Here is a 14,948-nt window from a genome sequence, read left to right on the forward strand (position 1 = left end):
TATTTACAGGAGGAACGCTCTGGAGATTCTCCCGACCTAGCCGTTCACATATGCTCCTCACAGCGGGGGACTTTCCCTGTCAGAGGGGAGGGGGGGCCGGGGATTTCCCGACGTAAGACGTGACGTAAATAAACAACGCGGAAGTAGCGGCCGAAGCAACAGAGTCCGCTACACGACATTATAATGAGAATATTTGTCTTTATATCAATGCTATGTGTAATCCAATGGAATGACAACATCCACAAAAGAGAGGAGAACAGTCTGGTCTGGAGGAGAAACTCCAGGTAAAGTCCGGGCGACAAATGCGGCTGTCTGCGGTCACACATAGGATGTTGTGGATGTTGTCATTCCATTGGATTACACATAGCATTGATATAAAGACAAATATTCTCATTATAACGTCGTGTAGCGGACTCTGTTGCTTCGGCCGCTACTTCTGCGTTATTTATTTACGTCACGTCTTACCTTGGGAAATCCCCCCGGCCCCCCCTCCCTTCTGACAGGGAAAGTCCCCCGATGTGAGGAGCATATGGGAACGGCTAGGTTGGAAGAATCTCCGGAGAAGTCCTCCTGTAAATATCTAGATATTATCCGGAGTGCATATGTGAAAACAGCTCTAAAGACCCTCCGGGTAGCCAAATCTCCGGAGTTTTTCAGGAGATTTCCTTATGTGTGAAATGGGTTTATGATTGTTGATCGTATGACTTCTACAGTAGATGGCACGCATTGTTAGTGGAAAAAGGATGGACAACCGGGTTCCATATTTTCTCCGTTTAAACTGAAATTTATTCAGGCTGGCCACACACACAAAGAAAAACATTATGACAAAACGTCTTCCATCCATTGTCAAGACAATGATATGTACAAGTCAAACATCTTAAATTTAAACAAAACATATATAGAAGAAATACATCATGTACATTCCCCTTTCTTTTACTTGAACTTTAAACAGAAAACTAAGCTTTATACATGAATTTGTTTTTATTCAAGTCAAAGTTATATCAGTTACAGCCATTCACTTTCATCAACTGCTTTTATTAACTGCTATCTCGGGAGAATACACGTTTATCTTAGTGGCAACCGACTTATATCACTTTTTAAATCCAGCTATTTGCATAGTGTGAAACAGTGAGGTAGAAATATCTGTTTGTGTGTTCTTCAGATTATCAGCTGTTGTTTATCACTTTTCTTCTTCTACTGCTTTTTATCCCTATTTTGAGTCGTGTATGTGCATCTGAGTATTCGTTTGAAGAACAACTACATAGAACTACACAAACATCTTTGCTGCTGTTCGGTTTGAATTTGTAGGTCATACAGAGGCATCAATATCAAATTGTACGTGTTTCATAACCGGTTAAAACACTCCCATTGATATGACTTATCTCATAAATAGTGTATGTTTACACTGAATCCACAGGTTCTTGTTTTTACAGTGATTGTTTTGTTCATTTTGCTTGAGCTTTGTCACCTCCTGTATCAGTTGAGATTTGAGAGGTGGTGAGCTCCTGACATTGGTTTGGATTAATTTAATGCTCATAGAGGTTTGAATCCAGGCATCCTGTCTCAGTAACTGTCCATGCAGGATGGAGGCAAATCTTAAGAGCCTTTGACAGGTTCTCTGCTATATCCAAGGGGTGCTGACAGGCCAGGGGGGAGCAAAGGACACCCGAGGTCAAGCAGAGAAACACAGGCAGAGAGAGGGAGAAGGAACGAAGAGCAAAGAGAAAAAAGCCTTTGATCCTGTGATTCTTATCTGAAATAACAAGCAGAGCGGCGCAGTCCAAACCTACCTCCCTCATTACTGATCAAAGCTGCTGACCGTTATCATATACAGAAGATTCCATATCTCAATCATCATTCTCTCTCTCACCCTCCAAAGTATCTTCAGACGTGCACAGAATCCCACATCGAGGAATCGACCTGCGGCTGCTTGTGGGAGCTCACACTCACAGGTTTGTTCACAGCTGCTCACACGCAGCCACACAAGGGTTGGTGCACTCTCACTTCCCTCACCGCGCCCCACTGGGGGAACATAATGGGATGTCCGTGTTCATCCGCTCAGAAGCTCCCTGACGCTGTGAATCCTCTGAGCGCGCTCCTCTCTTTGATCAGCCTTTTCTACAAAGAGACTGAGACAGGGAGGTAGGCTTTGTGCTGAGCAAGGCGAGGCTGTAGAAGGTTCCTCTAGGCCTTAACCCAGCTTTACCCTCTCAGTCATTCACAGACCGGAGGCACATACGATCTGACACACAGGAGCTCCGCAGCTGAACACTTCAGGCATGTGATCCCTTAATTGACAACAGCAGAACACAGGTGTTGACAGGAAGTGACCAGAGGCAAAGCACAACATTGAGGGCAGTTCTTGAGAGCTCTAATCAGTATAGAAACCATCTTATAAGTCGTCGTTATCAAACAAAAACCATCGTCACAACCATCATCATCATCAATAATATGGAGACCATCATCATTAAGTTAGTAAGTATTCATGAAAGAGCTGGGTCTTTAGCTTTTTCTTAAAGGTGCAGAGGGACTCTGCAGATCAAATGGAGTTTGGAAGTTCATTCCACCACCGGGGGGCGACAGAGGAGAAGAGTCTAGTCAGAGACTTAGGACCCTGTTGTGAAGGTTGGATCAGACACCTTTCATTGGCAGAGCGTAGTGGGCGGGAGGGAGTGTAGACCTGGATCAGAGAGTTAAAGTAAAGCGGGGCCGTTTTTGTCGCTGTTCCGACTCACAGAGATGTACGCTCCAAGGACAACATCTCTTTGACTGGCCCTGTTCAGAAAGGTCAGTGTGGTGGACCAAGCCACGTTCTAATAAGTGGTTGGCAGTTCGATCCTTGGCTCCTGCAGTCAACATGTTGGCCCTTTAGCAAGACACCAAACCCCAAATTGCTTACAAAGGCGTAGCCATCAGTGTGTGTATGTGTTTATGAGATTAGAAAAAAAATTCAAACAATGCACCACCAAATTTTTAAGGGGTCTTCAAATCTATGCAATAAACCTAATGTTATGAATCTCTTACTGAAAAAAACATCTCTGACTGTTGTTTTAAATCATCTTCAACCAGATGTTTAGCCCTTAAAGGTTTTATATGTGATTTTTCACACTTAAATGTAATATAAATCAAGTATATCCTCTGAAAATAACTCTGTGAGTCATGACTGTCTACAATGGGTGTAACACCCGAGTCCCACTGTCTGTGATGTTTTCAGAGTTTTCAGAGTCCTATCTTCAGTTTGTTTACATCGTCGGGACGGCCGGCTGACTCCTCCCCTCATGTATAAAAGTTGTTTAATTGAGGGACTAGAGAAAAGAAGAATAACATACTGTACTCACTGCTTAACTGTGTTTCTTGATCACGCTCATTTCAGGTAAATTTACATGCAGTGTGAAGATACGAGCATAATAAAGATCGCTAGCATTAGCATGCTAACACAACAATGCAGCACAAGTTGTTTTGGTTTCATGCTGGTGCTCAAGGGCGACTTCTGCTGGATCAAAAAATCACATATAAAGCCTTTAAGGAAGAGTTGTGCCAGAAAACAATGCCATCTTAAGTGCTCATGTTTTGCACATATTTAATTTAATTTAAAAAAAATAATAATTTTTTTAGGGTTACAGTTACTCTAAAAAGTACTTGTTTTAAAAGTAAAGTAAAAGTCTTTCTTGATGTTTTGCACAAAGGATTTAAGACCAGATCACTCACTGAAGGACTTTGTAGGTTTCTTTCCTGTAAATCATTTCACCTCTCTGTTTTGCCCCAGATCTTCCCCATGGGGTCCGTTTGTGTGCAGCCAGGAAAAGTTACATTAACTTGTTTTCAGACAGGTTATTAGCGCTGTGTGATTTAAGACACTTTTTCTCGTCAAGACAGAATAAGAAGGGGGGAGGGAGGGGGGGAATCAGTCTTCACCGTAGCTACGAGCTCTACATTACCAGGCTAAACTCATTCTAGTTTTCACCTGCAGGTCTCAGGCGGACTGAGGTGTGTGGGTCCCTAGGTGGGAGAGGAAGAGAAATAGAGTTTCTGTCAGAGTGAGAAGAGGACGACATGAAAGTATAGGAGCAGCAGGAGAGGAGATGAAGAGATACGAGAAGAGGAGGGAAACAGCAGGGGTGCAGGGGGAGGGAGGGAAAGAGCATGAGAGGGGGGAAATCAATGTCAGTGTAGGAGAGAGAATGAAAGGAGTCGAGGCAAGAGATAAAAACTTATCAGTGATAACGTGATTTCACTGATACCAAAAATAAGAAAAACATACAACTGGTCTTTGTTGTTTTATAGGGAAGATTGCACTTGCTTTATTTCATTTTGTTGTCTCTTTATATGACCTGTACTTGTATAATTAGAGTTTAAATGCAGGGGACCTACGCTGCTGAGCTATCGCTGGATTACAGCAATAAACCCTAATCTCTGTATTGAACAGACAAGAGATATCCATCTACAGGGATCAGGGATCAAACAATGTGCTAGAGAGATGAACGGCCTGGTGCTGAAAGGTTGTCCTTGAGGAAGACGTTTGCATGGTGTGTTAATCACTTCACAATCACAATAAATGTGTTTTTACATGTAAATGACTGTTATATTTTCATATCCTGTGTAAAAATGTATCCAGAAATCCTCATTTAACTAAATGTGACAGGTTGTCTCATGAATGCTATTAGCTCATTTATAAAGAGAAAGTATTTGTGAAATGTCTCACCCCTTCTGGTCGAGGCAGATGGCCGTCTACAAATAAGTCTGGTTCGACTTGAGTTTTCTACCTGTCAAAGGGAAGTTTGCCCTCGCCATGCTGTTGCCGAACGCTTGCTCATGTTCGATTCATTTTCAGAATCAGAATCAGAATAAACGTCTCCCTAAACAATACAACAGAAAAAAGTTGAGTATAGATCTGCTCTTTATTTTTTGATATGTAGGTAAAAAATGAATTGATTGGGGCGCAGGTGGCCTATTGGTTAGTACACGCCCCCCATGTGTGGAGGCTGTAGTCCTCCAGACATGCGGCCCGGCCTCAGGTCTGACCTGTGGCTCGCTTCCCGCATGACATTCCCCACTCTCTCTCTCTGCCCTGTTTCTGACTCTATCAACTCTCTTGTCTCTAAAATAAAGGCGTCTAAAGGCCAAAAACAAAAAAAAGAATTGATGAAATTGAAACATAAGATGATATGGTGTCTTTGTTATGTACGAGTTATATCATTTACCACTTATTCACCTTCATCCCATTCACTCCCAAACTATGTGATTATTTCATTCAACTTCATGCTGTTATACAAACTTAAGTGCCCTTTTAAATAACATTTCTAAAATGTCAACCAAAATGTTGTGGAGACGGTTTGACAGATGATCTCCCTTGGGAGCAGACGCTCTCATTAAAAAGTTAGAGTGCTACAAGGACACAGCTTGTTGCTGCAGGAATTCTTTGGCTAAGAATTAACTGAAGGACTGATCAGCAGAGGCGATGAAGGTTACAGCAACCCCCCCCAACCCCACACACACACACACACCGTCTTGTTCTTACCTCTCAGAAACTCCAAATTCTCCCACTTGTGTCTGAACTTTATCGAAGCTCCACACCTCATCTCAACTCACGTCAGGGGAGTTCAGTTTAACCACTTTTGGTAAATTGATTGATGAAACAATGCAGCTCTTGCTTTCTGCAAACAAGGGGACGGTGGCTGTGGCTCAGTAGGTAGAGTCGGTCATCTCACAACCAGAAGGTCAGGGTTTGATCCCCAGCTACTGCAGCCACGTCCAGTGTGTCTTTGGACAAGGCCCCCATCCCTGCTGCTTTGTTGGCAGCGTATAAATGTGTGTGTTCTCATGGTCACTGTATTTTGTCACTTACCTCATTTTTTTGATTCATGTATCCACAGCTGGGAAGTGTATGTGAAGGTATTCCCTGGAGTGACAGTCAGCCTGTGAAAAGAGGAGAAGGAGGAGGAGTGAGGGAGGCAGGGAAGGAAAAGGTGAGAGAGAGAGTGAGAGAGAGAGAGAGAAATGTGAGGAAGATATTCAACATTTAACAAGTTGTCATAAAACAGTTTTCAGTTTCTTTGCACTTTGTGAGAGTAAAGCCTCCTCACACACACTGAACGCGGTCTTCTCAAGTCTGAAATTAAATTAAATTAGTGTGTGTGTGTGTGTGTTAGGTTGTGTTAGGTTGTGTGGCTCAATAGTGTGTCCTGTAGGACTGTAGCCTCTGGCAGGTACTGGGCCTTGACTGACCCAGACTGAAGCAGAAAGCTCTGATGCCAACTCTGCTTCTCAGGGACAGTAAATAAAACATGTGCAGGTGACTCAGGGGCACCAAACTTTAATCATATATTTTTTTCCTCTTTATCTATCGGTGGCCCTCTGTCACTTTGTTCTCCCCCTCTTGTTATTTCTTTTACACACATACACAGCAAAGAAAGCCAAATTGAAAGCAGAGAATTACAGAAAAGGTTGAAAGTTGTATTGACTTCCTTACCTTGCCTTCTTAACAACACTTTGGGTGAGAGAATGTTCATTTTACACCTAAATGAAGCTTTCCGTCTGAGGATGCAGTGTGCACCACGCCTGCCACAGGGAGCAGAGCAGGCGGCCCCAGCTGGGCAACATGTCCGATGTGTCCTTGGGCAAGAGACTTAACCCTGAATTGCTCCCACTGCTTCGGTGGTGGTGTATGGGATGGGATTAGTTACTTCTGATGGATGATACTACATAGTGATCACTACCATCAGTGTGTGAATGTGTAGGTGTGACATGCAGTGTAAAAGCACTCTGAGTCGTCGGAAGACTAGAAAAGTGCTATATAAGCTCAAGTCCATTTACCATTTACCATAGTCAGGAAAGTAGCTTTGACTCCAGCACAATTTATCTGTCCACCAATAAGAAGAGAGCCCGGCCTTTCATCTGTTAAGAAGCAGAAACACGTAGCAAAGAAGAAGAGGCGGTGTGTGTTCATGAAATCCTCTGTCCTAGATTTTTTAACTTACGAACAACGACCTTGAGCTGCCCTAAGCTCGGCGCGACGCACCATCCTATATCTGAAGGAGCCTTAATACTCACTTATTTCATAGCACAATACTTTCAAATTGATCTTCTCTTCAAAGTAGTTTGAACTCCTTTTTCCTCAGAAGCTTTAGAAGCTAAATTGTCCCCTGAGTGGCTTTGCTGTAGTCAAACTTCTTTTCAGTTTTTGCAGTTGGTATCTTGCAAAGTTAAGCACTCAAACACGAAAGCACAGGAAGACAAAGTTCAAAACGAGCTCGAGAACATACTGTAGGGAAGCATTTAGCAGCTTTAGAGGTCTCCCTGAGGGGTTCATGAAGATTAAAACTGCTCACATCAGATCAGGTGGCAAAAAAACCCAACTCCCAAAAAATGCTAATGTGCTGAATGTGTAAATATGTAAACCAAAAGAAATATGATCTAAGGCCTCACTTTGTCACTTGTGCTTTAAGTTGCTTTTCAGCGTTTTGTAGTATGTTCCTTCAAAACATGTCCAAAATATTCTGACTAATGCTGCTTCAGTACCATCTCATGAGAGAGTTCATTTTTTCCTCTAAAGTTTAATTTTGTTGTAAATCCATACTTTTAGCCAATAGAGCTGGCAGCTTTTTTGGAAAGTCTTCTAACACATGAAGAGTCAGTTAATCCTGGCAGTATCCAGTCAAGCTGTTTTATATGCTGTGGTTGCTGACTATATAACTGCAGTGAGGAAGCCATAGCTTGCAGTTAGAAAAGTCCTTTCCTTTCTCTCAGATATCCCTGAATCCTTTGCTTAAAAACCCTTACATCACATCCTGTAATTTAAAAGTCACTGCATCATAGCAGCTGGCTCTACTGTTTCTCCCACCATTTGTCTTCTTGTTCTCTCTCTCTGTGCATGATCATAAAACAGCAAACGCTCCTTGTTCAATCTGATGTCTAAATCGAAGCAGGGGTAACGATAAAGCCATTTATCTCTGTTTATAAACTCCCCCAGGTGTTCCCTCTTTTCTTCCCCTGACTCCTTTTATTCCAAACCCTTCTTCTTTAACATCTCCATTTGTTTGTTCCTCGTTTGTTCCACTTTCATTGGCTTGTCTTTATCAAATCATTTTGTTTTTTATGCTCTCATCTTTGTCTAATCTCCTCTGCATGACTACTCTCTTAATTGGCAGTAAGATTAAATCATTGGCCCATTCTGCTTTTTTCAGGATATAAACAGATGGAGATATTCATTTTTTTTGAACTAGTGAAGGATAACTTTCAGCCAAGAGGGGCTTTTTTTGTAATTACTGTAATTGACCCTTCGGCATCTATATTAATCATGTTTTCTTCCTTCTTTGCTGCTTTAGCTGCTGATTATTTCTTGACCCTCTGTTGATGCGTCTTCCCTTACATGTCTTCCTCCCAGCGGAGAGAGCTTCACAGTGTGCCTGGGGCAGCTGCAGACATCGAGTGGGGGGACCACATAGTACAGGAACAGTGTGTTTGTGTGTACAGTATCTGTGTGTATTTGTGTGTTTATGCATTGAAGTGAGGAACTGAGGGGAAAAAAAGATAGGATGAGATGAAAGGTCAGAAAGTTTCCTGGGGGTTTTTCATGTGCACGTGAAAGGCTGATTTAGAGGTTTGACTGCACTGATGATGGTGTGGAAGTAAAAGGGTGGGTTTGAGCAAAATAGGTGAATTGACAGGGCATCATTGGACTGTCAAAGAGTTTCTCTCCTTGTTCATTCCTTGTTTCTATCGGCATTCTGTCATCTGTTCCACAGCAACAGAGATACAAATTACATAGGAAAAAGAGAAATGTGCACGTTTTACATTTGCAGGGCAAACCCTTAAAGCTGCGAGGAGCAGGAGGTAGGAGGGTTGCTGAGGGAGTTGATACGTGATGTGGAAGTCTGCAAAAGAGGGAAAGACCCTCTCCCCTCCCCTCACTTTTTCTCTCTTTATCCAGCCTCCCTACCTTCTTGTCTGTCTGATGCAGCGGAGGAGAAACCGCATCCATTTCATCATGCCTGGCCTCACACAGAAAAACCCTCAGCGACGCGTTTTGCTGTGCCTCCCGTCCCTCTGCTTGAATGCCGCCATGCGCCGCTCAAGTATTGATAAATTGCTGCCACCTGCCTCATTTTTCACCACTGCCGTCAAACACATAGGCACTGGCACAAAACCCCCTTCTGCACTCCTCAGTGATAACAAGAACAATCGCTGAGCTTCGAGAATGAGAGATGGGAGAGCAGAGGGAAAGGGCACATGGGTGGATGGAGAAGCAGGTGGGGTCGAGGGAGGGGGCAGGTGAAGAAAACGAGCGGCAGCAAACAGTCCTTTATTTAGTTTTTGAAATGAAGCATCCCTTTTAAAAAAAATCACTGCTCCGATAATAAGACCCTGGTTTTATTTTAGTAAATACCAGTCTTGTTGAAATATGCTTCACTGGCTGAACTGATTTCTTGTCAGAAACTGATCAATCTTCAGGAAAATGTTGGTACACATAAAGAATGACGCACAGACACAGGTTTAAAAAGATAGGTAGAAGGTGTATTCAAAAATGTTGAGGTCTTTCTGTTTAAACTACCCTTCTCCCCGTTAACAGTTCTGTCATTTCCAGCAGCCATGTGACTGTAAATCACACTCGTCACTTTGTGTCAGAGAGGTCGAGTCGAGATCCATGCAGCAGGAGAAAGGTCCAGAGCTGACTCTAAGACGAGTTAATCAATAGAATGTCCACTTGTTTTTCTCAGTTTCCATCATGTTTTGACCTTTTCATCATGACTCTTTGTCAACAAGCAAATGATGTCAGTGAGGTTTCATACCTGACCTGGAGAGCTGTACACTGAATCGCTCCTACAAAGCCTTGGATGAAATGATTGTGTTTGCATGTACAGAGGTGTCAAGTAACTAAGTACAAATACTTTGTTACCTTACTTAAGTAGAAATTGTGGGTATCTATACTTTACTGGAGTAATTATTTTTCAGCCGACTTTTTACTTCTACTCCTCACATTTTAAAAATAGCCTCGTTACTCCTATTTCATTTCGGCTTGTTTTCATTCCGGCTTGTCATCGTTCAAAAAAACACAAAAAAAACAAAAAAAACAAAAAATCCAGATAAATCACGCCATCCGGATAGAGTGAATTTGATTGTGGTTGGATGAGAAGTATAAACATATACCATTCCGACACCCACCCAATTTTTCAACATTAACATTTTAATATAACATTATAGTCATTATGGCCTTTAGAAAAATGTTTCTTTGGGGAGGTGGGGTAGTCGCCCCTGTGGCGCTGCCTAATGGCATTTTTTCCCCCTTACATTACTTTAACTTTTATATTTGAAGTAGTTTTGAAACCAGTACTTTTACACTTTTACTTGAGTAAAAAGCTTGAGTTGGTACTTCAACTTCTACAGAAGTCTTTAGTATCTAGTATCTATACTTCTACCTGAGTAATGAATGTCAATACTTTTGACACCCCTGCGCATGTATGAAAGTATGAAGTAAATGTATATCACATAGTTACATTTAGTTTTTGTTTGACCCATATTCAGGTTTTGATCCTAGTTCAAAAATACAAAGAAGCTTCAAAGTCAACAATAACCTGTTCACAAAAGGCCCACCAAAGGTCTCTGGATGCAACTGCACTTTTGTGAAAAAACACAGTTTTGTTAACGCCTCCCCCCCTCCCTTATAGACAAAGAGCATCTTCTAAAGACAAGTTTATTAGTTTGCACTGAAACCATAGACTGTAAAAATAAAACTTAAACCCCTAAAGAAAAAATCAGGTTACCTCCTATATCCTCAAAAGGAAATTCAGTTTGCCTTTGTTGTTTGATGTTTAATTGATAAAATAAAAGCAAAACTTTTTTTTTGGTCATTTATTTTGTAATTTATAGTTTATTTAGACAGGAAAAAAAAGATCAAAAAGGTCAGTCAACTCATTTTTAAAAGACTTATTCATGAGCCTTGAAAAACAGTTTGTTTAATATTTATAGTGTGCAAGTGTAGAACAACATATGTGTTACATGTTTGTTTTCTTGTAAAAGGTAATTGCAGTTTTGGTTTTGGTTTGTTTTTTGTTGTTGTTGTGAAGTCCTTCAAAAGACTCTCAATGTTGTGTTCAATGTCATTCTGGTGAGAAGCTGTATCTTAACCACCACAATTTGGAAAGGTAAACTGAATAGGAGAAAGAATAAAGCAAAGTGCTTGACTTAAGTTATGCATTTATTCATGGGTGTATGACATTCAGAGGCACTTTCCTCAAGGTGAAATCCAAACAAAAGGACTGATGTGTTTAGTGCACAAACTGAAAAAAAGATGTTTTGGTGTTGTGGTTTCTTCACGGTTGTCAGCAGGGTCTTGTTCTGTTGTGGCATCCTGACGTGTGAGATTGATAGATGACCAGCCCAGCCGAGTCCTGCAGTTGAAGTATATGGGCAGGTGATGCAGGAACAGACAAATATTCTAGGTTAAGTTCAATAGATGCTCGCAAAAATCCCCCCAAATTAAATCCCCACATACGTATTCTAACTCCTGCACCCCCTTATGCTCACACCAGCCATCAAGGTACTGTACCTTGCCATCTACTACACCTCAAATTCTGACTTATCACATGCCCTCTCTATAAACCAGAAAATCAATGAGGCCTTCTTGTTTCCCTGAGGCTTCTAAAAGCAAATCAATGTAGGCCGATCTATTGTAATAAGGACGAGTCAGCCTTGGACGAGGAAGAGGAGATGCTGCGAACATCGTTTATTAGATTTTTCTAACGAGGCGTAGATAGGCTCAGAGTACAGGGCCAGGGCTGTTGTTTTCATCGAGTGGCTGTTCTGTGAAATCTGCCCCTGCTTCGTTTCTCCAGCGTCGCTGCCAGCGTGCCGCTGAGCTCCTGCTAGCAAGGTGCTTCAGTCAGCAGCGATGCTTCTCTTCGTCAGGAGGGGGATTAACACCCCTCAGAAGTCTTTCCCACTGACTGCAGGCTTTAGATATTAATGAGATTCCCACCTTCAGCTCTGTTATGTAACACTGAACTGTGTTCAAATATTCAGGAGATCTTTGCACGATGTCCACTCTGTCCATGATGGGAATGTTAAATCAAAGAGTTAATTTAAGGAACATTGTTGTTTATAATGCATACAAATATGCAGCCAGTGCATAGCCTGTTGGTCCAGCAGTTTGTAGGACTGGTGGACTTTGTAAAACCACATCATCAGAGGCAAACACTGATGTTTAATGACTCTGCAAGGCTGCAAAGTTCTGTGTACTAAACAAGACAAGCTATCTACAGTAGTCAAGTCTTAATTGCCTCAGATTGTATGTTTGTACACACAAAAGGGGATTATGACATGAAATGAAATCTTACAGTCCTTCAACTACTTTCTTATTCCAGTGTGCATCTGTCAAAATATCCAGCCAACATGTTCCATTACAGCGACTTGAGATTCTTCAAAGCTCTGTGTTGTTTTTGGCTCCTTGAAAAGTAATCAGTTTCTCTTTTAAATGTGCATGCTCTTTTACATAGATGGTGTCATGAGATCTCAGGGAATGATACCCTAAAATATTGTTTTTTTATGTGTTTGTGCTTCTTTGTGCATATTGTGTGTGTGGGTATTTGTGCTATTGATCAGAGTTGGCTGATGCTCATGAATATCAAAAATCAAACCGAGAACATTGTTATACATCTGCCCAGAGCACTTCAGAAACTTTCATCACAACGAGCTGAGCCAAGAATCTAACACTGAATGAAGATCAGTCGTTCTGTTCCTCCAGTTCTGCTTCTCATCCTGTGAAAGGTTTAACTAACTGCTTTACTGGTCTAATGGTTAGGTTTCAAATCACCAGTAGACTGTGTAATACAATTTAAACATCAAAAAGATTCATAGTATACAGTAAGACACAAATGTAAAAGAGTTTACACAAAGCAGGTTTTTATGATGAAATGGATCATTGTTGGACTAAAGCAGAACAGGAGGTCAGAAAACAAGGGCGGGGTAAGAAAGGCAAACTTTTATTTGAAAAGTTCTCAAGTTTAAGCAATCAAAAATGTGAACACCTTTGATAGTATTTAATCTGAGTGCATGTTTGTCTGTTGCCATGTATTGTTGTAGCTGTGCTGTCTAACCCATGGTGCTTTGTATGAATGGTTGTATGGTTATATGTTTTAATGGATCCAGTATATTGGCATCATGTTATACTCTTGTTATCTGTTGCTCTGTGTATTTTTTTGCCACCCTGTGCCTAGCTTAACATCTTGCCAAAGGACTACAGTTGAAAATTAGCCTGCTGGCTAACACTGGCACATTTACAGAAATGTTGATTAATGTGCACTGTCCTTTAAATAAATGGAATGAGAAGAAGAGGCCAATCACCGGTCAGTAGTACGAGCCAATCATGGAACAGAGGGGCAAGGTTAGGGAAAACTTTTAACTGGAAGAAAAATGGTTAATGGACTTGAGGGTTTGTGTGGCGCTTTTTTACTCTTCTGACTGTTCAAATGTAAGGGAATATCTTATCTCTGTAACAGGAGTAGTTAAGAGCAGGAACATCTTGGATTTGACTTGATGATTCTCAACTGACCTTTCAGTGACCTACCAACTGGTGTTCACCACTTTTACAAAAGGTGTGGTTGCCTTTAAGCAGTTGTATTGCTATTGGTGTATTGGTTAATTGTTTTATGACTGTTCTTTGATGAGGTGATACTGTGGGGTTTAAAAGGCAGCATGAGCTGGACTATCAGAAAGGTCTTCTCTGTGTGATCACGTATGAAAGGTTTTCTGAATCATATCACATCACCATAGGCATTCACATCACTTTTACAAACTGATGCAAGGCTGCTATGTAAAGTATCTTAAGTATTAACTCATTCATTCATTCATTCATTCTGTTAAGAAGGGTTCAAAGTTGAGGTACTATCACCATGGGGGCATTGGGTCAGGATGCAGGAATCCAACAAGACTTGAGTTTAGGTAACAGGTTTATTTCGTCAAATTAGGTAAATCATAAGGGTAACAGAAGACACACATGGGATTGAACATCCATGCTGAAAGACAAATAAAATAATATTAGCACAATAAACAAGTCAAATTCCATTACTTTCTGAAGGAAATAAAGATAAGTAAAGTACTTAGAATTAATTAAAATGGACTAGATAGTAACTAAAATAGGAGTGAATGCCACCTTACCATTGCTGAACTGCCACCCCATGTGAGGATGAAAAAGCATGAGTGCAGTCTTAAATAAGGAGTAGGCAGGTGAATTCATTCTAATGAATTAGTGACAGAGTGCAAACAACAACCAATCAAGGGGGAGAGGAGAGAGTGAGAAACCAGGAAGTGTATTAAAGGAGGTGCAGTAGGAAAAGAGAGGAAGTGAAAGGAAACAAATAGTGATCTTTACTACACATTCATTCATACAACTTCACTTATACTGATATAGCAGCGGGAGCAATTTGGGGTCTTGCCCAAGGACACTTCAAAATGTGCCTGAAGGAGCTGAGGGTCAAACCTCCAACCTTTCTGTTGAAAGATACTCAACTCCACTGAGCCACAACCCACTGACTAGATGTATAGAGAGTTTGCTGAAGCGCGGGTTTAGCTCAACGATCAGATTAGTGTTCACCATGTTTCAAGGCTACAGCTGCGATCCTGGGTTCATGTCCGATCCACAGTTATTTTCTGCAAGATAAATATAGCCCAAAAACATTTTAGCACAGTTATCTGGCTTCTGTCAATGTATTTATTGTTTTGTAGTATTTCAAGATATTACTGCTATTCTGGGTTTATAAGAAGAGGTCATAGAGCCTCAACATGATCATGGGCTAAAAGCTAAAGGTCAAGTTAATGCTTCAGATACATCATTCAGCAGCATGGCATTTGTAGCTTTGACCCACATTGTGGCATCTGAGCTAATGTTTTTGTAAGCTATGCTGCTAACAGTGAAATGATGGAAAAGCATTTTGTATCTCCTCATCATTAACCCA

At 41.2% G+C, this 14,948-nt stretch overlaps 1 protein-coding gene across 1 annotated transcript in view; it reads left to right on the forward strand.

Moving 5' to 3' along the window:
- The window catches only part of LOC132981426 (endonuclease V-like), an 85,881-nt gene that overhangs the window by 43,899 nt on the left and 27,034 nt on the right, over window positions 1-14,948 (forward strand). The gene's annotated exons all lie outside the window — the stretch shown is intronic.

Source organism: Labrus mixtus, chromosome 2, assembly GCF_963584025.1.
Source record: "Labrus mixtus chromosome 2, fLabMix1.1, whole genome shotgun sequence".
Lineage (NCBI taxonomy): Eukaryota > Metazoa > Chordata > Actinopteri > Labriformes > Labridae > Labrus > Labrus mixtus.